The 26,276-nt window shown below is 44.3% G+C and overlaps 1 long non-coding RNA gene across 1 annotated transcript; it reads left to right on the forward strand.

Moving 5' to 3' along the window:
* Positions 1 to 22,328: 22,328 nt before the first annotated feature.
* LOC115473796 lies at positions 22,329 to 23,830 on the forward strand. Its single transcript, XR_003942750.1, has 3 exons — positions 22,329 to 22,448; positions 23,591 to 23,594; positions 23,789 to 23,830. It is a non-coding gene; the product is annotated as an uncharacterized LOC115473796 (long non-coding RNA).
* Positions 23,831 to 26,276: the final 2,446 nt, after the last annotated feature.

A 26,276-nucleotide genomic window follows, 5' to 3' on the forward strand; every position in this document is an offset into this window, starting at 1 on the left:
CCTCCTGTCAGTACCTTTCTCCACCACCGCCAACTCCAGGCTCCGCGCTTTCTGCCTCGCCTCACCCTATGCCTGGAATAAACTTCCTGAGCCCATACACCAAGCCCCCTCCCTGCCCATCTTCAAATCCTTGCTCAAAGCCCACCTCTTCAATGTCGCTTTCGACACCTAACCATTATACCTCTATTCAGGAAATCTAGACTGCCCCAATTTGATTGACTGCATATTTTGTCCTTTAGATTGTAAGCTCTGTTGAGCAGGGACTGTCATTCTTTGTTATATTGTACAGCGCTGCGTAACCCTAGTAGCGCTTTAGAAATGTTAAGTAGTAGTAGTAGTGTTGAGAATAGCCTCCTAAACGTTTGGTTAGTATAAGTGGTACCCAAGTCCCCATTCCATTTTTCTACCAGCTTAGCCATCTCTTCCACCTGTTTGTTCATATTTAAGATTTTATACCAGGTCGATAGATCGTTTAGTTGGTATGGTATCTGGAGGAGAATCCGATCTAGGGGGCCCCATGTCCACACCTCCCCATGCTCTGCCCTCAATGAGGACCAGTAGTGTCTAACCTGAAGGTATTGCAGCAGATTGTTATTTGGAAGGTCCCACTTATCCTTGACCTGATCAAATGTGTCAAAAATGTCCGAGTCCGTTGCCAATAACTGCCCCAAAATCCTACAAACCTTCTCTCTCCATTTAGTAAATACTGATCGTCCCATCCCGGGTTGAAACGCCTCATTACCCACTATACTCAAGAAGGGTGAAGCATCCGATGACCTCTGTTGTAGCCCCCTCCACCACACCCATGCTCTCCGCATTGGTCTCAGGAATCCCTGTTTGCTAGTAATATCGGGGTTGCCGCTATAGCTCTCGTGTATTAAGCTTATAAACGACCATCGTCGACTCTAATTCTCTAACCCCCCTCTGGCATATACTGATTCTGTTCAATTATCCCTTCATAGATAAAATGCATCAGCGCTGTCACATTGTACATGCGCAGGTCAGGAAGGCCCAGTTCTCCCATCTCCCTCTTTAATGAGAGCTTGACATGGCCTATCCTGGCTTCTTTCCCTCGCCAAATGAAGGTCCGAATAGCGGATCGAAACAGGTGTTCATCTTTTCTTAGTACCCATATGGGGGCTGCTTGTAATGGGTATAGAATCTTAGGTAATAAAATCATCTTTACCAGTGCTATTCTACCCATCAAGGAGAGCGGTAGCTCCATTTGTCACAAAGTTGCCTAATTTTTTCTACCTGATAAGACACATTTCTTTTATAAAAAATTATGTTATTTGTACTGAGGAAAACCCCTAAATATCTCATTGCCCCCTTAACTGGTATTGTAGGTAATCCCCCCATCCCGGGGTCTCCCTCTATCCCTGATAGTGGCAGTAATTCTGATTTGGTGCAGTTAACTCTCAGCCCTGACAACTCTCCAAATTTCCCCACTAATTCAAGAGCCCTTGGCAGGTCTCTTAGGGCATCTGCCACATATAATATCAACTGCAAAAAGGTTCAGTCGGAACTCTCTGTTCCCAACCCTAATCCCCCTTATATTTGCACTGCTGTGGATCTTTATAGCCAATGGTTCAATGGCCAATAAAAAAAGTAGTGGAGAGAGAGGACATCCCTGTCTGGTACCCCTCCCCAATGGAAACCTAGTGGTGAGTTTCCCATTTACCATTATCCGTGCCGTAGGGAGTCTGTAGAGGGCTTCAATCCAGGACACCACCGCTCCTGATATTCCAAACCTTCCCAGGGTCTCAAATAAGTAGGGCCACGAGATGCTGTCAAAAGCCTTTTCCATATCCAACCCTACAATGGCTTCTAGCCCCCCCTCTCCTTTACACTCTTGGATAGCCATCATAGCTCTCATGATATTCATGGAGCCATAGCGACCTGTTACAAAGCCTACTTGGTCCTCATGAATCAGCTCCGGTAGTACCTGGTTTATATGTCTGGCCAATATAGCTGCAAATAGCTTGACATCTTGATTTAACAAGGTTGTAAACTTAATCAAATCAAAACTTCATAGCATAATTTCAAAATTAATCATTCAGAAAGCACTTTTATATTGTAAGCAATCCAAAAGATTATTTTAACATGAATACGATATTATAAAAGTGATAACGTCATGACGGTCCTTGTAGCGTCAAAAATCTTTGAAGTCTAATTATCAAGATGAGCTTCATTTCCTTATTACTAACATACTTATATTCAGTCAGTGACATACTGAAATCCAGTCCCAAGAAAAATTAAAATTCAAAAACTACAGTAGCTGAACAAGATAATTAACGGTTGAGAAATGCTGGTGAGGTATACTACTAACATGTTACATTAGTGTTTGAGCTAGCCACTGAAACAATCAGTTTACCTGTTATGTTGCTATTGAACAGGATTGCCGTATGCCAGTGCTGCAGTACCTCTACCTCGGCATTGTAAAAGGGCCCCTATATAAGTTATCTGCAAGCTTGAAGACTATTGAAGTGCTGTATGTTCAGCAGGTATTTTTATGTTCCTGGAGGGCTCACAATTGCAAAACAAAAGACCTCAAATAGGACTTGAAACCAGGTCCCTTGGCTACCCCTCTGCTCTGCCCGACATCCATATGGCTATTTTTCTCAAAATGATGCCAGACATCCATCCTCTTTCCCTGGTCTTTTGCAGCTCAAAAGTTAGACGTTTCATTTTGGAAAATGGCTATTCATTTTGTACGTTCTCAGCACAAAAACATCCATCTCACAGCCATTTTCAAACTGAAAATCTGGACATTTCTGTTGTTTGGAAATGGTTGTGAGAGAGATGTTTTTGTATGAGCAGGACATCTCCATTTAGACATTTTTTTGAAAATGCTCCTCTATCAGGGGCAGTTTCGAAAAAGAAGGGCGCCCATCTTCCAACACAAATCGGGAGATGGGCGTCCTTCTCTCAGGCTCGCTCAAATCGGCATAATCGAAAGCTGATTTTGGGCGTCCTCAACTGCAGTCCGTCACGGGAATGATCAAAGTTCACGGGGACGTGTCGGAGGCGTGCGTAGTGAAGGTGGGACTGGGGCGTGCTTAAGAGCTGGGCATCCTCGACCGATAATGGAAAAAAGAAGGGTGTCCCTGACGAGCATTTGGTCGACTTGGTCCATTTTTTTTACGACCAAGCTTCAAAAAGGTGCCCAAACTGACCAGATGACCACTGGAGGGAATTGGGGATGACCTCCCCTTACTCCCCCAGTGGACACCAAACCCCTCCCACTGAAGGTAATGGAGCTATGCACCTGGGAGCAATTTCTGAAGTCCACTGCAGTGCCCCCTAGGATGCCTGGTTGGTGTCCTGGCATGTGAGGGGGACCAGTGCACTACGAATGCTGGCTCCTTCCATGACCCAATGCCTTGGATTTCGTCGTTTTTGAGATGGGTGCCCTCGGTTTCCATTATCGCCGAAAACCGGGGACGACCATCTCTAAGGTCGACCATCTCAACATTTAGGTCGACCGTCTCTAAGGTTGACCTAAATGTTGAGATTTGGGCATCCCCGACTATATTATCGAAACAAAAGATGGACACCCATCTTGTTTTGATAATAGCGGTTTTCCCGCCCCTTCGCTGGGACGTCCTTAGAGATGGGCACCCTTAGAGATGGTCGTCCCTGTTTGATTATGCCCCTCCATGTGTCTTCTTAATATTTTCCCCACAGAAGCAGATGAAATTATGGTTAAAATGCAGCTGGGTCTGGTTGAAGTACAGGCACAGGTGTGCATTTTAAGTTTAAATTCATTTTTATTCAACAGAAACATAGGAGACAATGCATTAATAGGTAACACTCATTTTAAACAAACCAAGGTCTATCTCCCAATATCCATCCCACCTTCCCCCCTCCCACTCCCCTGTCCTTTTCAGTCTACTGAGTTATAGCTTATCTAAGCAAAACATACTAATTTCTACATATTAAAAATTCAGCAGTCGACTGCGTACTATTGGTGATAACATGTCCCAAAATAGAGGAAGAAATATCTTTGATTCCGTGTCTTTCTGTTCATAAGAGGGATATCATTTGTGCTCTCCATTGATGTATAGAGGGTCTGTAAGTGGAAAGCCACTCCATAAGTATGGTGGTCTTTGCCATGACAATAGATCAAAGTACAGAAGCCTTTATACTGGGTGTGCATTTTATAACTTACAAGTGTACTTTTATCACTCCACCCAAACTAATCCTCTGAACACATCCAGATCTGGATCACATGCGCCTATGTGTCACCACGTGTAGTTGTACATGGAAGGAGGGATTAATTTTATAAGAAGCATTTTACTCATGTATACTGGCATATAAGCATGAAAAATTCTTTATAAAATTACCCCCTTAATATATAAGATGTAGAAGGAGTTTGGCAGGACCTAGCTTGGCTGGAGCTTGCCAAGACCTGAAGCTTGGCAGAACTTGGCTGGAGCTTGGCAGGAACTAGAGATTGGCAGGACTTGGTTTGGCTGCAGCTTGGCAGAATCTGGAGTTTGGCAGGAACTGGCTTGGCTTGAACTTGACAGGAACTGAAGTTTGGCTGGAGCTTGGCAGGAAATGGAATTTGGCAGGGTTGGAGCTTGGCAGGAACTAGAGATTGGCATGACCTGGCTTGGCTGGAGCTTTCCAAGACCTGAAGCTTGGCAGAACTTTGCTTGGCAGGAGCTGGCCTGGCTGGAGATTTGCAGGACCTGGCTTGGCTGGAGCTTGGCAAGACCTGAAGCTTGGCAGGACCTGGCTTTGCTAGATCTTGCCAAGTCCTGAACCTGGATTGGCTGGAGCTTGACAGAATCTGGATTTTGGCAGGAACTGGCTTGGCTTGAACTTGACAGGGTCTGAAGTTTGGCTGGAGCTTGGCAGGAACTGGAGCTTGGCAGTTACTGGCTTCACAAGCTTGGGAGGAATTGGAGCTTGGCAGGACCTGGCTTGGCTGGAGCTGGAGCTTGGCAGAACCTGACTTGGCTGGAGCTTGACAAGACCTGGCAGGGCTGGAGATTGTCAGGAACTGGAGCTTGACAGGACCTGGCTTGGCTGGAGATTTGCAGGATCTGGCTTGACTGGAGCTTAGCAAGACCTGAAGCTTGGCAGGACCTGGCTTGGCTGGAGCTTGGCAGAATCTGGAGTTTGGCAGGAACTGGCTTGGCTTGAACTTGACAGGAACTGAAATTTGGCTAGAGCTTGGCAGGAACTGGCTTGACTGAAGCTTGGCAGGAATTGGAGCTTGGCAGTAACTGCTTTAGCTGGAGCTTGGGACGAGCTGGAGCTTGGCAGGATCTGGCTTGGCTGGAGCTTGACAAGACCCGGCAGGGCTGGAGCTTGGCAGGAACTGGAGCTTGACAGGACCTGGCTTGGCTGTAGCTTGGTAGGAAATGGAACTTGGATGTGATGATGCTTGGCAGGGAAGAGGAGAGAAGTGATGTGAAGGCAACGAGGTGTGGTAGGCAATGAGTTGTGGTACCGGGTGTCTGAAATAGAAGCCCCGTAATGGCATCATTCAGTGGCACTTTCCTCTGTTCTTCATGAAATGCACGCGATTGAACATGCACCTTTGGCCCACCATCAAGCAGGTTTCCAGATGGGGTCAGTTGCTGGTGGCTGCGTGACAGATGTGACCCCCCCCCCTCCTTCTGCAGGGAACCAATGTGGGAATGGAAGATGCGAGGGGTGAGGCTGGGGAGCTTGGAGGCTATGACATATCGAGCCCAGGTGGCTGCCACTGCTGCAGAAAAGATTTAGGGTCTAGAGACATTATAACTTTTATCAGGTCTTCAAAAAGATTTTAAAGATATGGCGCTCCCCACCAGATGTGAAAGTAAGTGCCTGGAGTGCCATAATTCCTCCAACAGAGGCCAGAACCCCCAGCTGTAAATCATGTACATGTGGGAGGGAGATACTATCAATATAATACCTTGATCACCTGCTCATCCAAATTAGCAGAGATATGCCAAATAATTTGCCACTCTGTACTAGTAAGGCCACACCTAGATCATATTCCCACTAGCTGTTAAGCCCGTTAAAATGGGCGAGTATTGGTATGTTTTTTTTCCAAGGCCCCCCCTCCCCTCCCCCTCCCCTCCCCCTCCCCTCCCAGCTGCAAGGCCCCCTGCCCTCCCTCCCAGTTCCAAGGCCCCATTCCCTCCCAGCCCCAAGGGCCCCCCTCCATCCCTCCCTCCCAGCCAGCTCCAAGGCCCACTTCTGTCCATCCCTCCCAGCTCCAAGGCCCCCCTCCTTTTGACCTCCCATGTCCAGCATCCTCCCTCCTTCCCTGACAGCTCCAAGGCCCTCTGTCCCTCCCCCCAGCTCCAAGACCCGCTCCCCCTCCCCTCCTAGCTTGAAGGCCCCTTGCCCTCCCTCCCAGCTCGAAGGCCCCCCTCCGTCCCTTCCTCCCAGCTCCAAGGCCCCCCTCCTTCTGAGACCTCCCATGTCCAGCATTTCTCCCTGCCTTCCCCACCCAAGGTTGCCACTGCCCATCTCCCCCCCTGAGGTCGCTGCTACCGCTCCCCCCCGGAGTCGCCGCCTCCCCCCTCCACCCGGACCGGGCCCTCTCTTCGCCATTGAACTTACACCTCCGAAACCGCAGCAGGCAGATCAGCTCCCGTCAGCCTTCTTTCCCTGCCTGTGTCCTGCCCTCGTGTGACGTAACTTCGGCGGGGGCGGGACACAGGCAGGGAAGGAAGGCCGACGGGAGCTGATGTGCCTGCTGCGGTTTTGGCGCTGTAAGTTCAATGAGGAAGAGAGGGCCCGGCCCGGGTGTAGGGGGGGGCGGTGGCGACTCCGGGGGGGGGGGGGAGCGGTAGCGGCAACCTGGGGGGGGAGCGGTAGCGACCTCGGCGGTTCCCTCCTTCCCCTTCCGCGCAGTTTACCTCTCTGTTCCGTCATCACGTCGACGTGGGGGCGGGACAGAGAGGGAAGTCTCTATTGCGCATTTGCAGGTGAGTCGGTCACTTGCCATTTATATGTTTGATTGTTGCTGGTACCTGGATTTGAGAGATTCCCCTCCTAACAGCAAAGTATAAATATTAGAAATCAATTTCTCTTGGGATACATCATGATAGAAAAGTTCTTCTGTAGAAGTCTAATTTTCTCCAGCCCATTTCCCAACCAATTTATCTTGAAGTAGGTGGCGTAATGTTAAGTAGAAATAAATGTCAGAGGACGGCATTCCAAACATTTCTCTCAGATGTGAGAACTAGTGGAGCACTTTGAGTAAAATTGGCCAACTCTAAACAATCCATAAAACTCCCACTGAGCTGTACATGCAGTGTCCCAGTGTGGGGCAAACACCAGAAAGGCTCAAATTGGAGCCACCATAGATAACTGTTTCAGGCCCAGCTACCTTGGTCATATTCTAGCACATAAGAACATTGTATGCATTAATCAAGATTACTAGGCTGCAGTTGAATTTTATAAATAAGTGGTGCCCATTGTAAATTAGATCACTGACTGGATCTGACATATCCCGCCTCTTAATGCAAACCCATACTGAAATAAAGGTCTGATGTGAGCAGCCCAATAATATTTATTAAAATCTGGGACTCCCAACCCATTGAAGTCCTGTCTCTGCATCATCACCATCTTAGATACCCTTGATGGACGTTTCTTCCAAATAAAAGAGAAAACGTTCCTCTGTAGGAGACAAAAGTGGCATTGGGGACAGCAATCAGCAACGTCTGACAAAGTCATAAAAATCTAAAAAGGACCATCATTCTTCCCAACCTGAAGAGATGTAGGTAGTGCCATCAGTACGGATCAACTGAAATGTCTGCAAATAGTTTTACAAAATTCAATGCAAAAATCTGACGAGAGTTTGCAGATATTTCACTCCCAAATATTATGCTTAATCATTTGTCCATCCAAAAGGAAGCTTAGTTATGAGCTCTGCACCATTGTAGGGTGAAGATTTATATTCAGAAGTTCATATTTTGATGCATTCATTTTAAATCCTGATATTTTACCATATTCCCTGCACACTTCCAAAAGTACTAAACAGGGTCTTGGGACACTTGCTGTCCACAAAATAATATCATCCACAAACAGGGATAACTTAAATTCTTCTTGGCCTACCTGAAAACTCCTGATGCCTGCATATGACCGAATCCTATCTGCCAACAGTTCCATTACCAGAGCAAACAGTAATGGGAATAAAGGGCATCCTTGATGCATTCCCCTCGAGAATGGAAACACATCAGAGTAACCTCCATTCACCCTTTCTCTGGCTTTTGGCAAGGAATACAGAGTAGAAATCCACTTTCTAAAATTAATACTAACTCCTTAAGGGCCAATAAGTAATGCAGGAGGGCCCACTCAACCTTATCAAAGTCCTTTCTCAGCACTGACTTATTAACATGAGCAATATATTCTGGGATCTAGCGCTCAAATTAACTTTAGAAAAGGCACAAGGTTTTGATAGAACCTTCATAAAACCTAAATCTCATTGGATGCCACCTAGGCCAATCGATTCTATTCTGCAGTCATTTAAGCAAAAGGTTATTAAAGAAATAGATGACTGAGATTCCAAGATGGCGCTTCGCACACACGCACCTGTTTGAGCTCCTGGAGGACGCTGTGAATTATTTCCTCTTTTGACTCCCTCGCCCCGTCGTTAGCGATGGGGAAACGGAGGGGGAAGGTTAGGGAGCCTCCCTCAGTTCCTGGACCTTCGATGATGTTGAGGCAAACTACCTTACAGTTTCCCAGGACGCCGCCGGGACCTCTATGTTCATCGACTCCCTCTGCCATTGTCGACGTGACGACGTCGATGGATAGCGGAGACGGGGTTTCCTTGAGCCCCGAAGACCGCAGGGAACCTCCACAGCCAGGAAGTGTTCAATTTGCCGCAGACCAGGCAGTACCCGAAACCGAAGGGGTGAATTCGGAGCTGCCAGAGGGGAGGACAGCGGCAAAACTGAGTGGGACCCCGGATTCTACGTTTTCGGCCGATTTGGCCTTAAAGGTATTACCACAAGCTATTGTTAATAGACTTACTTCCACCGAGACCCCACCACACTCCCTTTTGCCAACGAGTGGAATAAGTAAACCCTCTATTGTGACATTAGAGTCACTGTGGGATATGGTACATAATACTCACTCCTCCATGCAAGCTATGTTAAAAGAAAATACTAAAGATATAAAAACTCTTTCAGAAGCAGTTCTGATCCAGGCACAGGTGACAGCACAGCAGTCCTCTAAGATTGAAAAATTAGACACTAAGATTCAAGAAATGGGGTCTTTGGAATCCGTTTTGGTTAAGCACAACAATTTCTTACACAAACGTTTGGAATACCTTGAAAATCAGTCTCGGAGACTTAACCTTCGGTTTCTTAATTTCCCCAAATCTCCTTTAATTTCCTCAACGGAGATGGTGAAAAAATATATGATTGACATTTTGGGAATGGATAAAGAATCATTGCCTCCCATAACCCGAGCCTATTACATCTGGAATATTAAGGGGACATTGGGAGATCCCCCTAGACGAGAAATGGGTGAAGAAATGAACCTTACTTCCTTCCTGGAAAGTTCACTGGATGTGATTACCTACAGGACTACAATGTTAGTCACTTTTGTGCTAGAACCTGATCAGAACGCTGTGTTAAGACTTTCCCTGAGACATTTAGACGATCTGTTTATGGGTTCCAAAATTAGGATTTTTCCTGACCTTTCTAGGCCGACACAAATGAGACGTAGGGCCTTTTTGGAACTTCGTCCCAGGGTAGAAGCCTTGAAAGCTAATTTTGTTTTACGTTTTCCTTGTATATGTACTGTTATGCTTGAGGGTAAACAATTTCAATTTGTAGACCCTAAACAGCTTAAATATTTCCTAGATGCTAGAGTTGAAGTGACTGTTATATGCCCTCCTACATTGCAGGCTGGAGTCTGAATTTAGAGATAGCTTGTGTGCATTAATAACCTCATGTTTCTTTTAATTTTCTTTTTTCCTTTTCTTGGAATTGTTTTTCCTTAGTAGTGGACGGAAAAAAAAAATGTTTTTTGTTTCCTCATCTCTTTTTGAAAAGAATTTCTTTTGTAATTTCAAATGTGAGTTGTATTATCACATTGCTGTGTGAATCATTAAATGAAAATAATAAATAAAAAAAAAAAAAAAAAATAGATGACTGTCAAAAAACAAATGTACACAGTCAAGAATAAGCCACAGATTTATCTGATGCGCGATAATGTGGGCAAGATCAGCTACCCCCTCATTACCTGTTTATTGTGAAACAGCTGGTATTTATGAAGCGCTGATGCCGAGGTTAGCGTCCTGTGATTGGCTATGTGGGAGCCAATAAAATGCTCAAGGGTTTTGGTGGTAATCAGATGTGATTGAACTGCAGTGAAAGGGTGGTTTAGCCAGCTTCGCGGAAACAATTTACCCCCCTGTTTATTAAGCCGTGCGACAATGCAAACACCGCCCATTCAAAGTGAATGAGCTTTGTCAGAATTAGCGTTTGGCAGCCACTAGTTCAGCTTAGTAAACAGGGGGGTTAATTTTGTAGTTTGTTTGCTTGGTGGTGTGAGGTGGGTCTGGAAGATTGTGTGTCCAGAAGGGAGGCTCATTTCCGGGTCTGTGTTTGGCTGGGACTTGATTTCTAGTGTGGGGAGGTCCACTGGTGAATGGTGGCTGTGCTGCTGACGGCAGTGCTAGTGCTAGTGGCTGCGGGGTGTTTTGGAGGCTCAAAGAAGTGTGAGTAATGAATTTTGTTTAATTTTGGTGCCAGGAGTGCTAAGTTACTGCTGGATTTTTAGTTTTGAGTATTTTAAGGGTTTGGTAGTATGGTTTGTGGTAGGTGTGTCAGTGGTATGGGACCTAAAAGGAATGTGGCCATGGTGGGCAAGGAGAGAAAGGCTGGGGCTATAAAAAAAGAGAGCTACTAGGTCAGCTTTTGTGGAGGAGGGGCAAGGTAGTAAGAAGGTGGTGAAAAAATATCTGGAAAGGGGTATTAAGAAAGTGAAAAAGCTGTTAAGACTCCTGGAAAAAGAGTGTGTTTACTTGAAGGGCAGAGTAATAAAAAAAAAAAGAGAGAGGTTTTAAGATTGAGTCTGGAAAGGGTGAGGAGGCAATTGAGGCATGATGGTGGTGAATCCCAGGATAATGAAGAATCATCTGATCATTCTTAGGGTGAGAATGTTGTGAGTTCTTTTGGGAAAAGTAAAGAAAGGGGAACAAGGTTGGAAAAAAAACTGGGAAGAAGGGTTTGTGCAAGTGCTTGAGAGAGAAAAAAATGTATGCACAATTTGCAACATGGTGAAGAGGTTGGCTAGTGAAAAGCATAAGCAGAGGGAGATTGGGAAGAGTGCAGCTCATGCTTGGGAGTCTTCTGCATCTTTGGAGTCATTTGAATCTTCTTCATCATCTTTTGAGAGTGATTCTGATGATGGTGAGGTTTTAGGAACTAGCAAGTCAGTTGGGAATTCTAGAGCTCAAATAGGCAATTTGGATAAGGCTTGGAATAAGAGTGGGCATACTTTTAGTGCTTTAGCTCTGCTAGGAACTCATGTCTTGCTGAAAGTAGAAAGGAAAGTTTTGAGTAAGATTATGATTCTAGATAAAATGAGGAGGGTAAGGATGAAATTAAAAAGAAAAGTGTTAAAGTCTCTAAGTCTATTCATAATTGGTTATTGGGTTTTAACATTTATGCAGTGGCGTTCCTAGGGGGGGGGCGGTAGGTGCGGTTCGCCCCGGGTGCACGCCACTAGGGGGGTGCCGCGCACGCCTGTCCTCCGTTGTTCCATGCTTCTTCTCTGCCCCGGAACAGGTTACTTCCTGTTCCGGGGCAGAGAAGAAGCATGGAACAACGGAGGACAGGCACACGCGGCACCCCCCCAGCGGCGTGCACCTGGGGGGGGTTCCTTCGTGGGGGGTGTCCTTTCGCTGGGGGGGCCCGCGCTGTGTCCGTGGGGGGCGCTGCACCCGGGGGGGGCGGGGCGCATCGGCGATCCACCCCGGGTGTCAGCCCCCCTATGAACGCCACTGCATTTAAGCGGCTGTTTTAGGAGAGGCTAAATCTGATCTATAGCCCTCCTTTTTGAGGTATTCTAACATGATTTTGCATGTATAGAACATGTGGTGGTTGGTCATAGTTAAACTATGATGTTAATTTTTAAGAACCGTTTGGCAAAAGATAAGTCGGATGCGTGGTGATTTCAAGGTATGGACGTTTGGCTTACGGAGATGACTCCATTACGGCCTTGGTACTTTCATGGATACGGTCAGCATGTTGGAATCTTGGGATTCTTGGGAACAGGGGGGTTAGCCAATTGGGCAGCAGTGGTTCGGGAATTTTTCAAGGAGGGTCATCGGGTACAGGTCCCAGTATGTAAGGAGCAGGATTTTGGGGTAGAAGGGTTGGAATTGACAATGTCTGATTCCATTTTAACTCAAGGCAATGTTCCTGTCAATTTTGTAAATTTAGGCACAGATATTCCATCTGTGGGGGAAATCATGCAGCCTTCCATTTTCAGTTCAAAGGAGGTGCAGCTTCCAAAGGCCCTGGTCCAAAACCAATGCCCCTTGCAAGTGTTCATGCAAGGTCCCATCACCAATTGATGTGATTATTTTGAAAGAATAGTTGAATTTTTACCTGAAAAAGAATGATGTGAATTTGTTGCAGGAAGGATTTAAGAAAGGTTTTAAGATCCCCTTTTGTGGGCCTGTGTTAGTTCATAAGGCACACAATGTTTCATGTTTTATGTTACATAGTGAAGTGGTGGTTGAAAAGTTATGTAAGGAATTAGATTTGGGAAGGATGGCAGATCCTTTTTCTTCTCTTTTTAGCAATTTGGTGATTTCACCTTTGGGTGTGGTGCTTAAAAAAGAAAATAACAAATTTTGTGGGGTTAATGCTTTTATTGATCCCGATGATTGTTCGGTTTGGTACGCCTCGCTGGATCAAGCAGTGTCACTGTTGCAGCACTGTGGTAAGGGGGCATTAATGGCGAGGGCAGATATCGAGTCCGTGTTCAGATTATTACCTGTGCATCTAGAATCATTTCACCTGCTTGGTTTTAAGTTCCAGTCTTTGTTTTTCTTTGATAATATGCAAATGGGATGTTCTATTTCCTGTTCTCATTTTGAAGCATTCTCTACTTTTATTCATTGGGTGGTAGAGAAGGTTTTAGGTGATGTTAATATCAGTTATTATTTGGATGATTTTCTTGTGGTTTCAAAGAGGTTGGACTAGCAATTTAGCCTTTTTGGATTTATTTCCTATTTGGGTGGCTTTAATGTTGTGGAGTGATAAATTATGAAATGGAAAATTGATGATTAAATATTTGATATTCAACCAAAACTTTTGTCCAGGTTGGATGACGGGAGCTGGTCCTTGGTGCCGGTCAGCAAATTTCTTATGATGAGCTGACACTTGACGAAGATGAGTCTGAACTTGCCTCCAGATATTCTTGATTTCTTGAATGGTTTGATGGACTGCTGGAAGCTGCGGGGTTCCAGAAATTGGCATAGGCATGTGCGGATGGCATCCATAGATCACATAGAAAGGAGACATTCTAGAAGACTCATGTAGGCTATTATTATATGCGAATTTGGCCCAGGGAAGAAGGGCGGGCCAATTGTCTTTAGGCATTATGGTTAGGGAAGGGTAGGGGGGGGGGGGAGAGAAAGGGGTATTTGGATTGTTTGGGCAGTTGTTTAAAGGGTGTTTGGATTTGGGCTATTGGGTGTTGTGGGACAATGCATATGGAAACAAGACATGTTTATCAAGGCTTCAAGTATTGTATGGTAATAGAGGGTGGTGCTTTAGAAACCATACGTGGTAGATTAATTGTATGTGAACCCCATTTGGAGGAGCTGGGGGGAAGGCTGGGCTCCCTGGTTCACATTGCAGGAACCATGATACTCATTATATCAAACTCCACATATGTCGGTACCACAGTATAGGATTGTATCCTCGAATGTAGGGTTGATAGCATCACCTATAAAATGGAAAAAGGTTTTATCTGTTCTAAACCGAAACAAAGCATATGGCCTGTATCCAAGAGTCCCGTCTCTCAGATAGTGAACCCCAGAAACTCATGCGCTCCCGCGTAGGTTATGTACACTTTGCATCATCTGGGGGGGGGGGGGAGTCGCAGGGGAAGAGTGGCGGTACTGATTCACAAGAACCTCGCCTGAACGTCACAAATTGTGCTAAAAAATGAGAAAGGGAGATTTGTTTTCTTGAAATTGTGGCTCCAGGGAAGGGAGATATACTTGTTGACTTTGTATGGACCAACCCCTTATGACCCTGCATTCTTTCTTGGATTGCTGGATACATTATTATCGTATTCTGACAATGCCCTAGTGGTAGCGGGGGATATGAATCTTCTGGCAGATCTCTCCCTGGATAGTGTGGGAGTGGCCCTTCGAGCATCTAACCACAGACCGGGTACAGGAGTACTGAGGTCTTTTTGCTCCTCTCTGTCATTGGTCGATACATGGCAATTACTGCACCCCACAGAAAGAGATTTTACCCACATATTCAGAGCACTCAATTCATATACCAGGCTAGATTATATTTTGGCTTCTATTCATCTGTTCCTCATGGTTACGGAGGCACAGATAGGGGTCGAGGCAGTGTCAGATCACTCTAGTATGGATTGATTTGGAAGCAATGGCAACTTATCAACTGTCTAGAGGGTGGCGGTTCCCTGGATTCTTACTACAGAATAAAGAGTTTCAGGCCTACTTGAACTCTAAGTGGGAATCTTATTTGGAAAATAATAACCAACACCTAGATGATCCGCAGTTGTTCTGGTGTACTGCCAAGGTAGTCTCGAGGGGAGAGATTATTGCTTAGACAGTGGGCCATCGTAAACGGGTGGCACAGAGTTCTAAATTTAGTTTCCCAACTGCAGAGAGCGCGTCCCACCCCTGTTATCATATTAATAGACATTAATTAATAAAATATATGCTGCAAAGTGACTGAACATGGGACTATAAACGTGCTTATTTTTAAAAAAATTGCTTATATTAAAAAAAAAAAAAAAATTTGACACCTACTAATCAATATCTGTATGATCATATAATTTCCACTCAAAAATCTACAAAATAAGAAATAAAAGAAAAAGTATAAAGATTATAAAAAAATAATAAAATAAAAGAAGCAAAAAGAGGGTAAATATTGAAAAGTATAATTTGAAAAAAGTATATTACTAAAATTTTAAGCGATTGAAAAATGATTTATAATTATAATTAAATAATTAAAATATAATTAATTATTTAATATAATTTGAAAAAAGGATAAATATTGAAAAGTATAATTTGAAAAAAGTATATAATACTAAACTTTTATGCGATTGAAAAATGATTTATAAATATAATTAAATGATCTATTTGATTTTGCAATTAAAATTCATGTATATATCAAACCTATAAATGGCAAGTGACTGACTCACAGTAGAGACTTCCCTGTCTGTCCCGCCCCCGTGTCAAGACGTGATGACGGGGGCAGGACAGAGAGGGAAACTGCGCGGAAGGGGAGGGAGGGAACCCCCGAGGTTGCTACCGCTTCCCCCCGAGGTCGCCACTACCGCTCCCTCCCCGGAGTCGCCACCGCCCCCCTCCACCCGGCCCGGTCCCTCTCTTCGCTATTCAACTTACAGCGCCGAAACCGCAGCAGGAAGCTGCGGGGTTCCAGAAATGTGCGGATGGCATCCATAGACCACATAGAAAGGAGACATTCTAGAAGACTCATGTAGGCTATTATTATATGCGAATTTGGCCCAGGGAAGAAGGGCGGACCAATTGTCTTGTTTACTGTTAACATGCATATGCAGGAAACATTTAAGGGTTTGATTAGTTCGCTCAATGTGTCCATTGGTCTGGGGATGATATGCAGAAGAGTAATGTGTGGTGATTCCAAAGGTGGAGCAAAGGGCCTTCTAGAATTGGGAAGTAAATTGGGACCCTCAATCACTTATGATCCTTTTAAGATAACCATGGAAACAGAAGATGTGAAGAATAAAGGCTTGAGCCAATGTGGTCGCAGAAGGAAGAGAGGACATGGGCACAAAATGAGCCATTTTGGAGAGACGATCCACCACCACCCAAATCACAGTGTTACCTTCAGAAACAGGCAAGTCGGTGATGAAATCCATGACGATTTTTTGCCAAGGAGCATCAGGAATGGACAAGGGCTGCAGCAGACCCCAAGGTTTGGTCTGAGATATCTTGTTTCAAGCACATATGGGGCAGGTAGTGACGAAATGTTGGGTGTCCTGAAACATCAGTGGCCATCAATAATAGCGTTGAATAAGATGTAGGGTCTTACGGAAACTAAGATGCCCAGCCAACCATGACGAATGCCCCTACCACATAACAGCACGGCGAAGGCTGGCAGGAACTGGAGTGAGTCTGGGAGGAATGGGGAGGCTAGCAGAGGCGACCATACATGCAGGATCTAACATAGGCCGGGGTTCCTCAGCTTCCTTCTGAGGTTCAAAGGCTCTAGATAAGGCATCCGCCTGAGTGTTCTTCTCCGCTGGCCGGAATGTCAAGCAGAAATCAAAACGTGCAAAGAATAAGGACCAGCAGGCTTGCCTAGGATTTAGGCACTTGGCATCTTGGAGATATAGCAGATTCTTATGGTCTGTGTTGACTGTAAATGGGTGTTTGGCTCCTTCAAGGAGGTATCGCCATTCCTGCAAGGTGAGTTTTAAGGCTAGAAGCTCCCGATTTCCAATAGTATAATTACATTCAGTTGGAGTAAATTTCTTTCAAGAAAAAGAAGCATGGATGGAGTTTTCCGGTTGCAGACTCTTGAGACAAGATGGCTCGAGCCCCTAGACATGAGGCATCCACCTCCACAGTGAATGGTAGATGGATGTCTCGGCTGCGTAAAACTAGTGCAGAGAGAAATGCCTGTTTCAGTTGATCAAAAGTTTGAAGGGCTTCTGAGGTCCAATTTTTAACATCTGCCCCCTTCTTGGTAAGCGCAGTAAGGGGAGCAGAGATGAGGGAATACTGGTTGATAAACTGTCTATAATAGTTGGCAAAGCCCAAAAAGCGTTGTAGGGCTCGCAGAGTTTGTGGCTGTGGCTACTTCTGGATAGCCTATAGCTTGTCAGGATCCATCTGCAGACCTGTAGCAGAAAAGATGTACCCCAAAAAGGGAATAGATGTCTGATGAAAACAACACGTTTCCAACTTGGCATATAGCTGATTATCCCTAAGACGTTGAAATACTGCTCTGACATGGGTAGGATGTTCTCGAAGATGCAGCTGCCTGTGAAGGTACAGCCCGCTCTTGAGCTCAGATAGCCGAGAGTTGGGAACAGACAACTTGAAGAATTCCCAATAACTGATGCAGCTGAGACTGTTGTTGCTGCACTATTTGTACAAGGTCAGGAGGGTTGGGTTTATCTGACGAGCTCATGGTCTCAGCTATCTGTCATAATGTCAAGGAATGGAGTGAGCCCTTATGCCGATCTGAAGACCAGCAGTCAGAAATCCCCACGCTTCACCTGCAGTGACCACCGTTCCCCAGTGGTTAAGCCCCTGGGTTCAGATGGCCAGCAGGACTCAGGAGATGACAGAGACAGACAATAATAAGCAGAGGTCAGGTCAAGGCACAGGGTCAGGGCAGGCAGCAATCCAGCAATGTCAGGTCCAGGCGCAGAGTCAGGGCAAGCAGCAAACCAGCAAAGGTCAGGTTTAAGCACAGAGTCAAAACCAGATAAAACAGGAATAATCACAGCAGGAATGCACCAGATACTAGGAAGAAGTACCTGAGGCAAAGAGAGGAGGGAAACTCCTAATTTTAAAGTGAAGGAGTCTGACATCAGAGTAGGCATGCCCAAAGTGTAAGTGCGCCCAAAGTGTAGGCACGTTCAACATGTAGGCGCGTCAAACTGGAACTGAAGAGAGAAGTGTATGCTAGCCTCTGCCTCCACGCCTAATGTTCCAGGTATGTGACACCCAGATCCGGAAGCGGAAAAGTGGCAGGCTTTTTTGGCAGGGGCGGGGATGCCACTAGTATCGGCAGAGGCTGTAATAGCTGTTGGGACCCTGGTGCAGTCTACAGAACTAAAGCAGGAAGCATCTCAAACCCCACTCAGCACCTGGACCTGATGGGTTCCCCAGGGAATTTTATAAGGCCCTGCAAATTCCACTTCTGGGACCCTTGCTTGAATATTTTCGGTTGGTAATAGATACAGACGTCTTCCCATTGCACTGAAATATTTAGGAGTCCTTATCCCAGTGGTTCTCTCTACTTTGTACGCAATAAACATTCTCCCTATGTTGGAGGACCTGAGGAATAAACAAGCTCTGGCAGGTATATCCTCTTTCCATATGGGGGAGAATTGCTCTATTCAATATTCCCCTGTTTCTGAGGGTGAGGGAGGAACGAAAGGTAGGCAAATTACTGCAAGAATATATATGGAAGGGTAAAAAGCCTAGGCTGCCTTTGTGTATACTTCATACGCCTAAAAAGCAGGGCAGGATGGGACTATTGAGCATAAGGAATTTGGCAATATCATGCGGGATGCGTCACATTAATGAATGGTTTAGAGGAACTGAGGAGTTCTCAGTGACTTTCCTAGAGACAACCATTGTCCCAGGGGTTCACTTTAGTCATGTCTTGCATACTGCAGGTAAACTACCCCCAAATAATTTGGCCAGTAACCCCATACCTGTACTTAATTCCCTGAGGACAGTGTGGTGGTGGATTTGCAGGAGATATCATTTCTCACCGCAGGTAACCCCCTATTTATCCATTTGTAATAATCCAGCTTTCCCTCCAGGTGAAGGTCATAGTGTATTTGTGGAATGGACAAAGAATGGCCTTCAGTACTTGGCACAAGCTATGACGGAGGAAGGGCGCATGAAATCTTTTGAGGACCTTCAACTGACCTATGGGTTTTCGCAGAGACATTCTTTTGCTTATACACATCTTAAACATTACGATACCTCATTGTGGACTGATCTCACAGAGGATGTTGTGGACACCTTGTTGGAAGCTTTTACGTTGGGGTCCCAGCAGTCCGTGCCACTTAAATTTCATCATCAGCACTTGAAAGATTCTACACCTGAATTGAACTACAGGCTGCTTCCTGGCTGCTCGTTGGTCTCAAAACCTGCAATGCATGGTAACTGAGGACCACTGTAAACGATACTTACAGCAACTCCACTCCAGTAGACTGTCTATGCCTCAGAGGGAGATGCTTTACAAACTCTTACTAAGACTCTACTTCGCACCATAGCAGGCTTTCCAGGCAGGTGTGTCGCTGATGGCAAACTAGTAAATGTGAGGTGAAGGCAGCAACATTTGGGCACATGATCTGGTCTTGCCTCACCATAGTCTTTTTCTGGAAGCGAATACTACAAGCAATTGATAATTATTGGGACTCTACGGTGGTATATGTCCCCTTGATTTTGTTTAACAGTTATACATATATGCGCTCAGCACTGGAGGGACTTAAAAATTTCATACTTTAGGCCCTTGTTTTCAGTGTTAAAGCAATCTTATTGACCTGGATGTCAGACATGGGGCCAACATTGTCCTGTTGGAGAACACTTTTAATAATGAAGATACGTATACATAGCAGATTACATCACTAGATGTGAGCCCAGGCCTTTGGTTCAGGGAGACCTGGGAACCACTCTGGCTTACATTGTCTTCTCGAGCATGAAGTTACATATTAAATATGTAGCCTTGAGTTTGTTCAATTTGCATGGGGGGAGGGGAAGGGAGTTGGTTTAAAGTGCTGTAACAAAAATCTTGCCTTCGTAATGTGCTTTTTATTTAGCATTTCCATAAAAATTATTTAAACCGAACCTTCTAAGTGTGGGAGCTCCCACCGACAGAGTGGAGGATTAGTAGGATGCACACCAGAAAACGTTTGGAGAAGTTTAAACACCTTCCAGAATGCAGTCACGCTGAGCCGCAAAGTGAGAGATTGAGCATTCAATATGGCGGTGCAACATGGCGACTCGGAGGAAGAGGAGAATGGGACCTGTTCTGAGTCAGCAGAGGAGGAGATTACAAAAAAGAGGTTGTGAGCTGGTTCAAACGGCTCTAGGAGAACTATGGAGAGATATTAATGAGATTGGGTCGAGAGTGGAGCATATGGAAGAAAAGGCAGAAGGTGTGGAGAGGTGTCTGACGATTCTGGAACACACAAGCTCCAGGGATAATTGAGAGAAAGGAGCTGCATAATTTGGTAGAAGATTTAGAAAACAAATCTCACAGACACAATCTGCATTTTCGGGGGATTCCTGAAGTATGGAAGTATAAAGATTGCATTAAGACAGTAACAGCCATTTGTCACGCTCTATTGAACTCAGAGTCTCAGGAGGTGGATTCATCTGACATGATCCCAATTAAGTTGGACATAGCGCATAGAGGAGCTGGAGTGCGCAAAGACAAGGCACAAAGAGACATTATTGTATGCTTTCAAGATTTTACTTTAAAAGAGGAAATATTGCGCAGAGTTAAGGGTAAAAAAGACTTCCACTGGGACAACTATAATTATGGGAAGGTTGCGGGATTTAAAGTAAATTTGGATAAAACGGAGACCTTGGGAATTACTATAGATTCACAGGAGGAGGAACAGATTCATTGTAATTTCTTTTAGATGGGCTAGAACTCATATTAAATATTTGGGGATACAGTTACCTAGAGATCTTGATAAATTATATGAGCTTAATTATGATCCGCTGTTTAGGTTAAATAAGGGAGATTTGCATAGATGGCATCTCACCTGCTTGTCTTGGTGGGGGAGGATAGTGGCTTTGAATATATTACCACAAATTTTGTTTTTATTTCAGACTATCCCTTTAACAATACCAGAGGGAGTCATTCAGGTGTTACAAGGGGAATTTAATAGGTTCATTTGGGGAGAAGTCACTACGATTAGCAAAGAAGATATTATGGCAGTCTCACATGGGGGGAGTAGAGCTGTTCCAAATATATTATTATTGGGTGGCAGACAGTTATGGGACTGGGAGGGTGCAGCTCATAAGGAAGGGGTGAGATTGGAACAAGAGCACTTTCAACTCTTCCCATTTATTATGGCTATCTCCTGTAACAGAGAGAAAGTGGGGTAATTGCTAAATGGGGGAGTAAAGGGTTAACGTGTTTTAGACAGTTTTTAGATGTGGGGGAAATTATATCATTTGAAGATCTAAAAAAATAAATAAGCCTTAAGGGAGGGGGATATCTTTTAATATCTACAAGAGAAACATTATATAATGGGACAGAGGTGGCATCAATCAGACCCCGAAGACACAGAACATTTTGAAACATTGTGGAGGGAGCCTGATAAAGTGGCCAAGGCCCTTATTACTCCTTTATAGATTTTTTAGGGGGTGGGAGTTTCAGAAGTTTGGTTGCGTGGAACATTGGGAAAAGGATATGGGAAGAGAGATCATGCAGGGTGAATGGAAAAGAGTGTTTCAAGAGGTTCAGAAATCTTTCATATGTGTGTTACTTAAAGAAAATACATATAGAGTGGTGACCCGTTGGTATTATACTCTTGTGAAGCTGAAACTAATGTTCCCTAATATGACAACAGATGAATGTTGGAGATACATGGTGGCTAAGGGAACCTTTTTCCATATTTCGTGGGAGTGCAAGGTCATTCAACAGTACTGGTCCGAAATGGTGGGGGAGCTGACCAGGATTTTAGGGATGGGATTTCCATTGACTCGTACGGACTGTTTGCTGGGATTAAGTAATACTAGGGGAGCCAGATGGCAGGTTCGAATTAAAAGACTTTGGTAGCTGCAAAAAATGTGATTGTGACTTATTGGAAACAACTTCTGGGCCAGTTGGTTCAAGTGGCTCAACTGCGTGAGCTGGAAATACTCACAGATCGATTACATGGCAGACATGATCCGGGATAAGGAAGAATGGACACATTTGAATCTTTTATTTAGGTCAAAGGAGAGGGATGGGATAGGGGGAGACTGAGATGATTATTAGATGTCTAATAATGGTTTGTTATATCTATTTGGGAATGGGGAGGGGGTAGGGAAGGGGGGTTGGGGGATTACAGCTTATATAGAATTGAAGAATACTTTTTTTTAAATTGCAAATATTAATGTTATGTGGTGTTATATTTCCATAACAATTTATGGATAAAAAAAAGTTATGTAAGAAATTAGAGATGCTGAAAGCCTGTCATACTCCTGGATTTAATAATGTTTTTCTGATTCATTGTCTCGATTTCAGTGGTCTTGTTTTTGGCGGCTTGCTCCGGATGAGGAAAGAAGTGCAGCAAGAATGTTGAAGGAATTTTGGACAGGTTTCCTGCATTCAAGGAAAATTTATTGTCTGAATCTTTATCTGCCAATACTTTGAGGTCTTGTACTGTGGCTTGGAAAAAATTGTGGGTTGCAGTAGGAAGTTTTTTCCCATGCCCATGTTGGAAAAAATGTGATAATCCAATTCATTGGGAAGGTGGTGGGTGAATTTTGGTCAGAATCAGCGGTTATGATAGCTTTTATTGTAAACTAGTAAAAAAGGCCCGTTTCCGAAACAAATGAAACAGGCGCTAGCATGTAGTTTTTTTTTTCCTCCTGTAGTTTTTCCTTTGAAGAGAAAAGCATTGTATGAAGCGGTGCTGTCTTTTCCCAGGGTGATTGAGGTCGGGGAATCCTTGAGGTGGGTTAGGGGTTGCCTTATGCCGGGGATGTGTTTTGTTGGTTGGCGGGAGAGCAGCACTGTCTGGGGCCGTCGGTTTTAACGGTATTTTTGGTCCTTGTGGCAAGCAGCGACGTCTTGTTTTGGGTGGTGTGGTTTGCGGAAGGGAGAATACGCCACTCGTTCGGTTCGTTATAGGGCAGCAGCGTAGGAACGATGCAGGAGGAATGCAGGACGAATGCGCAGCGGGAAGCAGCGCGGTGTGTGCATCCTCGAGGTGGGTGACGGGTTTTTTGAGGCGGGGGATGGTTTTGCATGTCCTGGGTTGCTTGGTTCGTGAGAAGGTGAAGGGGGGGAGGTGTTCCAGTTATGTGCACGTGCGTGATAATGTTTTTTTTTTCTTTGTTGCCTCCGGTTTTGTATATTGAAGGAGTTAGCGGTTTTGTATATTCAAGCAGTTTGCCAGCCAGTCTGTACCGAATCCTAGGCTGGGGAGGAGTAGGGAAACACGCTCCACGTGTTTCCCTACTCCTCCCCCCGCCTGGGTCAGTCTGTGATGCAGGCTAGGTCGGGTTTAATTTTTGCAGGTGGCAGCACATGTCGCAGATGGCGAGGGGCACGCTTCTTTTTTTTTTCTTTGTTGCCTCCGGTTTTGTATATTGAAGGAATTAGCGGTTTTGTATATTCAAGCAGTTTGCCAGCCAGTCTCTACCGAATCCTAGGCTGGGGAGGAGTAGGGAAGTTTCCCTACTCCTCCCCTCACCTGGGTCAGTCTGTGATGCAGGCTAGGTCGGGTTTAAGTTTTGCAGGTGGCGGCGCACGTTGCAAATGGCGAGGGGCACGCTGTACTCCTGTTTCCCCGTGTCCATTAACAATATTTGTGTACATACCCAGTGCTGGGATATTCTCTGTTTCCAGCGGCGTTCGTCTGCTCTCTGTACTGCTCAGACAATGAGGCATTCTACAGCTGAATGCTCCTCCCTTCTTCTGTTTTTTTCTTCTGATAGGTGAGTTCTATGTCGCATTCCGTTGCCTGGTAACAGTTTTGCTTTGTTAGTGGGCAAGCCCCTTCTGATAGGTCCCTTCTGATAGGTCCGTGTTATGTCGGATGGCTTCACCACCATGAAACCATGAACCCTTTATCGTGTGCTGTGACTTCAGAATCTTTGTCCTCAGAATGTTCACGGTGCGTTTTATTATATTAGATGTGCTGTGTTTAAAGATCCTACAAGTTCATTTCTGGTGAACTTGTGTTTCTATTCTGAAAGTTAATAATGCTAAGACTCGTTTGCTTAACAGTCACATATTTTGCTTTCTTTATTTGCTGTGCTTCCAAAAATTTGTTTTTCGGAATATGAGTTGGTATTGTTTCAAGCTGCATTTTCATGGGCATTTTATGGTGCATTTAGGGTTAGTGAATTAGTTGCAGATTCAGAGACAGACATGTCCATGAGAAATCTTTTAGTGGGTGATGAACAACTGCTTCTGACAAAGTCGTTTTGTCAGTTATAAAGAAAAGAAAAAAATTGGGGAATGAATTGTTTTATACATGATGATTTGAGTCTTTTGAATCAGTACCAGTTTAATGCTGTTTTGTAATTAGCTTTGAAATTGGTTGGTTTGGATCCGTCAAGTTTTGGAACACATTCTTTTAGAATTGGAGCAGCTTCATTTGCAGCAGCGCAAGGGATGTCTGTAGCGCCATTCAAAAGATTGGAAGGTGGCAGTCATCCAGTTATAATTGCTTTGTGTGCTAGCATTTTTGCTGTTAATTTTCATTAATGTTTTATAGACTCCATTACAGTGCTTCAGAGTGAGAAGACTGTCATTTGGATTTGTGGCCATTCTTATGTTTTCTGGGCTGAGAAGTCTTTGAAGAAGGCATCAAAGGGAATGCATTTGGAATTGGCTTTCATGGGATTCTGGATTTATTGGCTTGTTGCAGGCTAGAAGATGGTTGACTGAACCTAATGTTTTGTTGCTGTACTTGGGGGGGGGGGGGTGGTGGTAATGATTTATGGACCTTATTAGACAGATGAAGCAGGATGTATTAGAGAATTATGATTTGTTTCCTAATATCCTTATTTGGTCTAATATTATTCTGAGGAGAGTTTGTAGAGGTGCGTGTAAGACTAAAGCTATAGAACATTTGAGAAAAAGTGTGAATTCTGAGATCACTGGGTTGGTATTTTTATTGGGAGGTTGTGTAGCACACCATGATTTAATAACTGTTGATTGCCCTGGCGTATATCGGTCTGATGGGGTCCATCTCTCAGACACTGGATTAAATATTTTCTTGCATCATTTGCAAGATATATTGGAGTATGTGGGTAGGGGACTTAGGTTGCAGAGGTGTATGGAAGCTGAAGACAAGTGAGTCGCTGTCTTCATCCATGATGGTGAATTTGGTATGCCCTGTTGTAATCTATCTAAAGGAGTTTAATGCCATGATTTTTAGTACGGATAGTGCACCTTCTCTTGCTTCACCGCTTGAGAATGATTGAGTGCTATGTTAATAATTTATGAAGACATCTAGTCATAAAAGGCCCCTGGTGTCACTGTAGGGGTCTCATTTGGCCAATGTCAGTTAAATCGATTGGACTAGGAAGTTACCTTTTAGTCAAGTAGTTAAAAATTTAACCATTTTGTACATCAGTGACTGAACAGAGTTTGAGTGTTGAAATAATTTATGTGAGAATTTATTTAATAAAGCTGCGGCCCGGACTTACCTTCCTGCTATAATAGATTTTAGATGTATTTTCCAACTTTTGGAGAAGGGTTAAATTAAAAGTGCCTCCGATTATCCAATTGCCTGCCCCCAGTGCCAATAGTAGATTCTCGAACATAGAATAAAAATCTTTTTGATGATGATTAGGTGCATACACAAAGACCATGTTATAAACCTCCCCTTAAATATCCAATTTTAGAGCCAAGTACTGACCCTGCAGGTCAGGTACACTGCATAAAATCTAACCTTGAAAATCCTTAAATATCAATAGCCCCACCCCTTGGGCTTTTTCTTAGGAAGAGAATAAAATAATACATAATGGATAGTTATGGATAGTTCTTAAGATATAGCATTTTCTCATCCTTTCTAAAGTGGGTTTCCTGAATTAAGCCTATGGAAATGGACAACCTGGAAATCTCTTTAAAAAGACATTGTTTCTTATATGAAGAATTAAGACCTTTTACATTCATTGTCATCACCTTACTCTCTCCTATTAAGTAAGAAAAAAGCTAAGATAACTATAAACCGTGATGCAATAACATTTGAAATAAGTACATATTAGCATCATGTACATCATCCTGAGAAACATCCTCCTACCCTCCCACACATCTCCTCTTTCCCTCTGTAAAATCCACTTCCTTCAACCCTTCCCATTCCCTTCCACCCCACTCATCCTCCTAGCTCAGTTCTCGCCCAGCTAAATTTGATGAATGGGAATAAGAGGATGGACTCCACACACCCCCTCCCCCCTGGCACCTAGTAATATCATTCAATCCAAATTATAACCAGGCACCCTAAACAATACAGGCTCAAATTAATCAGCATAAATTATGCAAAATGTTATCAGTATGAATTAGTATAAAAAAAACATCAATACCCCCTGCTGCAACGTGTTCTAATAGGATATGATCTGAAGGAGCATATAAGGACATGATATGCCATATGATCAACTGTAAATGAATGCC

This window comes from Microcaecilia unicolor, chromosome 7, assembly GCF_901765095.1.
Source record: "Microcaecilia unicolor chromosome 7, aMicUni1.1, whole genome shotgun sequence".
Taxonomy (NCBI): Eukaryota; Metazoa; Chordata; class Amphibia; order Gymnophiona; family Siphonopidae; genus Microcaecilia; species Microcaecilia unicolor.